Below are 5,317 nucleotides of genomic sequence, written 5' to 3'. Positions count from 1 at the left end.
CGATGTTTTGGCTCGGATGTGGTGGTGCCGGTCGTCCGGTGTCGCTCGGTCGTCCGGAAGCTGGGAGGTGTCGATCGTCCGATGTTGGTCGGACGTCCGGGCACTGGAGCGTGCACTTGCTAGAACTTGGTTGGCCGGTCAGAGCCTCCAGGCGTCGGACATCTGAGAGATGTCGGTTGTCCGATGACTAGGAGTTTCGAGCAGTCCTTCTTCTTGTCCATTGAACTTGGTGTCCTCACCATCTTGTCCGTTGGGTGTAGCTGATCCGTGGATTTCCTCCAAATACCAAATCACACATAGGGTCTCCGCGTGAGGTAGTAGCCATGTCTCATAAGTAGAAAGTAGGAGCTCGGAGAGGAGCGAGTTCACCTTAATTATCTTCGATAGCCTTTGCTCGAGCTCTTGTCATTGGTCCAAGTGGTGTCATGGGAGATGTAGATACGTCCATGGGGATGATCGTGGGATGCTCCGCATCATCTTCCCCCCCCCCCCTTGGGAAAGATCCGACCTCGGATCAAAAGCTTCATCACCATGGTATGGCGAGAGGTCTTTGATATTGAAGATGTCGCTCATGTTGTACTTGTCGTGTGGGAGGTCGATCTTGTAAGTGTTGTTGTTGTAGCGTGCTAGCACCTTGAAAGTTCCATCAGCTCTTGGTAGGAGTTTGGACTTGCGTTCGTTGGGGAAGCGGTCCTTGCGAAGCTGTAGCCACACAAGATCTCCAATGTTGAATATCATGGGTTTCTTGTTGATGTTGAGCTTGGTCGCGAGTCGTTGTACTTGGCGTTCGATGGTGTTCCTTGTATCTTCTTGAGGTAGCTTGCTCGTGCACTCGCGTCCATGTTATTGCGGTCTTGTAGTGGAAGAGGGGGAATGTCCAATGGGGACAACAGGTTGAAGCCGTAGACGACCTCGAAGGGGGACTTGCCAGTTGTGGAGTGTCTTTCACGGTTGTAGGCGTACTCGGCGATAGGTCGGCACTCCTCCCACTCCTTGATGTTCCTCTCGATCAGCATGCATAGTATAGTGGAGAGTGTTCGGTTCGTCACCTCCGTTTGGCCGTCTGTTTGAGGATGGTATGCCGAAGAGAACAAGAGCTTGATTTCGAGCTTGGCGCATAGAGTCTTCCAAAAGTAACTCAAGAACTTGATGCCGCGGTCCGAGACAATCGTCTTTGGCACTCCGTGGAGGCGCAAGATTTTCCTACAAAAAAGATTTGCAATATGTGAAGCATTGTCTATCTTGTTGCATGGGATAAAATGAGCCATCTTAGAGAATCGGTCCACAACAACAAACACGGAATCCTTTCCATTTTGAGTTCTAGGCAAACCAAGTACAAAGTCCATGCTAATGTCTTCCCAAGGTTGATAAGGAATAGAAAGGGGCATGTAAAGACCATGGGATTGAGCTTTTGACTTAGCTTTGAGACATGTAGAGCATAGGTTGGTGAAGCATGAGACGTCGCGGAACATCTTGGGCCAAAAATAGTTCTTGGAGAGTGTAGCGAATGTCTTGTCGCGTCCAAAGTGTCCCATGAGTCCGCCTCCATGAGCCTCTTGCAAAAGGAGCAAACGAAGAGAAGACTCGGGAATGCAAAGTTTGTTAGCTCGCATAAGATAATCATCCTTGATGTAATATCGTTCCCAAGATGTATGCGTCAAACACTTAGCATAAGGAATAGCAAAAGTGGGATCATGCGCATACAAGTCTTTGATGTGCTCAAAGCCAATGACATTCAATTCAAGTTTATTCACAAGCATGCATATGCAGGAAAGAGCATCCGCCACTACATTTTCCTTACCTTTGATGTACTTGATGACATAAGGAAAAGACTCAATGAATTCACTCCATTTAGAATGACGCTTGTTCAACTTAGCTTGACCCTTTAAGTACTTAGGCGTTTCATGACCGGTATGAATGATAAATTCATGAGGGCGAAGATAATGTTCCCATTCACGCAAAACTCGCACTAAAGCATATAGCTCTTTGTCATAGATGGGATAACTGAGTTGCGCTCCGGAAAGTTTCTCACTAAAATATGCTATGGGGCGCTTCTCTTGCAATAACACACCTCCTATGCCATTACCACTAGCATCACAATGAATTTCAAAAGGTTTGTCAAAGTTGGGTAATGCGAGCACGGGAGCATGCGTAAGCAAATTCTTAAGCTCATTAAATGCGGTATCTTGGGATAGTCCCCAAACAAATGGCGCATTTTTCTTACTCAAGGAATGTAAAGGTGAAGCAATTGTGCTAAAATCCTTCACAAATCGATGACAGAAACCGGGTAAACCAAGAAAACTACGCACTTGTTGCAAGTTGGTTGGTTGGGGCCAAGTCTTAATAGCATTGATCTTAGATTCATCTACATGTGAACACCCTTAGAAGACACAACAAAACCCAAGAAAACAAGCTTATCAACACCAAAAAGGCATTTGTCCATATTAGCATAAAGGCGCTCTTTCCTAAGGGTTTGCAACATGGTTCTAAGATGGGTGACATGATCTTTGAGAGATTTGCTAAAGAAAAGAATATCATCAAAATAGACCACAACAAATACACCAATATAGGGATGAAGAACAAAATGCATGACTTGCATGAAAGTACCGGGTGCTTCGGATAAACCCATTGGCATAACTAGCCATTCATGTAAGCCAAATTTGGTCTTAAATGCGGTTTTCCATTCATCACCTTCTTGGATGTGTATTTGATAGTAGCCACTCTTAAGATCAATCTTAGAGAAAATGGCGGCTCTGCTAAGCTCATCAAGCATATCTTCTAAGCGTGGAATAGGGTAACGATATGTAACGGTGATAGCATTGATGGGACGACAATCAGAAACCATGCGATAAGTACCATCTTTCTCTGGAACAAGAATGACCGGAATGACACAAGGGCTCAAGCTTTCACGTACTTGACCATTGTCGATGAGTTGTTGTACTTGCCATTGGATCTCCTTAGTTTCCTCGGGGTTGACGCGGTAGGGAGCCTTGTTAGGTAGAGGTGCTTCGGGGATGAGGTCCATTCGGTGCTCAATGCCTCGTAGTGGAGGTAGACTCGGAGGTAGCTCGTCAAGGAAACCATCTTGGAATTCCTGCAAAAGAGAAGACAACACTAAAGGTAGATTGTGAGAGGTGTTAGTTTTTGGTGCCTCGTCCTTGCACACGAGGACATAGTGCATAACACTTGATGGGTTCTCACACACTTCTCTCATCTCACTTTTGGTGGCAAAGAGGACTAAGTTTTTCTTGTCGCTCATCGTGAAGGCACTCGATTTTGGCTTGTGGCGCTCACTCTCTTTTGGGTGGGTCACTCTCTCACTCTTTTCTCCATGATGGGTGGCTTGCTTGTCGGCAATCACTTGACTTGGATACATAGGTCGTAGCACGTACTCCTTTCCTTTCATATTGAAGCTATAGTGATTGGTACGCCCGTTGTGGATGATACCTCGGTCAAATTGCCATGGTCGACCAAGAAGGAGGTGGCAAACGGACATCAGGATGACATCACACTCCAAAGTGTCTTCATATGCTCCGATCTTGAAGGAGACTTTGACCGTATGCTCGACTTTGATAGTGCCGGAATCGCTTAGCCAATGAACCTTCTAGGGGTGCGGGTGCTTCATCTTGACCAATTGTAGCTTGGAGCATAGTCCGTCACTTGCCAAGTTATGACAACTCCCTCCATCGATGATGACCTTGACGGACCTTCCATTGATGCTGGCCTTGGTGTGGAAGATGTGGCATCTTTGGTCTTCGTCTTGTTGATGTTGAAGAGTCAAGACTTTGGAGACAACGAGAGCGAGGCTCGAATCCTCATCACAAAAGACTTGATCGTCTTCATCTTCGTTCACGCGCCGGTGCATGGCCACTTGCTCAAGGGCTTCCATCTCCTCTTCACTCATGGAGTCATAGGTTCCATCGTCATTGAGGATCATGGTGCGCTTGTTGGTACACTCAAAGGACTTGTGGCCTCGGCCGCTGCATGTGAAACACTTGATGGAACTTGTCTTGACGGTCTCATCGATTGGAGTAGATGATGAAGCGTGCGGCTTGAAGTTGCTTGTAGTAGGAGGACGAATTGAGGTTGTCGAAGTTTTCTTGTAACTCGACTTGTCGCCGTTGCTTGTAGATGGTTTGGTTGAGGTAGAAGGTGTTGGAGTCATTGAAGCTTGGGTGTTGGAGAAGTCGTAGCTCTTCAACGAGTACTTGGCGTACTTGAAGTCATCTTGCACTTGACGTTCCGCTTTGGTAGCTTGATGCACGAGCTCGATGAGGTTGGAGTAGGGTTGGAAGTCGGCAATCTTCTTGATGGGATGATTGAGGCCATTCAAGAAACGGGCCATAGTTTGCTCATCATCTTCCGTGACATTGGCTCTTATCATGGCAATCTCCATTTCCTTGTAGTATTCTTCAACACTCTTTGTTCCTTGCTTGAGGAGTTGGAGTTTCTTGAAGAGATCGCGGTCTTAGTATGTTGGCACAAAGCATGCACACATGACATCTTTCATTTCCTCCCATGTGGTGATTGGTGGTTCACCTCTTGCTTCTCGGCGCTCAAGGACTTGTTCCCACCATATGAGCACATAGTCTTGGAAATCAAGGGATGCCATAGCGATCTTCTTCTCTTCCTCATAGTTGTGCAACTGGAAGATCTTGTCGACCTTCAATGCCCATGAAAGGTACTCTTCGGGATCATTGCTTCCATGGAACTTGGGCATGGTGAACTTGAGTTTGCCGTAGCGTTGCTCTTCATTGTGTTGGGGTCGAGGGTGATGATGACGCCCTTGACGTGGAGGATTGTCAACCTCATATTGCTCTTGGTGTGGAGGATTTCCAAAGTCATCATGCTCTTGATGAACTTGAGGTTGTGGAGGAGCTTGTCGAGCTTGTGGAGGAGCTTGAGGAACTTGACAAAGCACTCTTGCTTGGTAGTTCCGCTCTTGAATTTCTTTGCGAAGTGCTTCCTCTTGATTGTGCCTATCTCCGTTGCGGTTGGAAATGACTCAACTTGATTCTTGAAGGGCACGTTGCGCCTCAAGAGCTTGTGCTTCACATTGTTGTTGTTGTTGTTGTTGTTGTTGTTGTTGTTGTTGTTGTTGTTGTTGTTGTTGTTGTTGTTGTTGTTGTTGTTGTTGTTGTTGTTGTTGTTGTTGTTGTTGTTGTTGTTGTTGTTGTTGTTGTTGTTGTTGTTGTTGTTGTTGTTGTTGTTGTTGTTGTTGTTGTTGTTGTTGTTGTTGTTGTTGTTGTTGTTGTTGTTGTTGTTGTTGTTGTTGTTGTTGTTGTTGTTGTTGTTGTTGTTGTTGTTGTTGTTGTTG

Source organism: Triticum dicoccoides, chromosome 5B, assembly GCF_002162155.2.
Source record: "Triticum dicoccoides isolate Atlit2015 ecotype Zavitan chromosome 5B, WEW_v2.0, whole genome shotgun sequence".
Lineage (NCBI taxonomy): Eukaryota > Viridiplantae > Streptophyta > Magnoliopsida > Poales > Poaceae > Triticum > Triticum dicoccoides.
Note: the sequence above shows the minus strand (reverse complement) of the source record.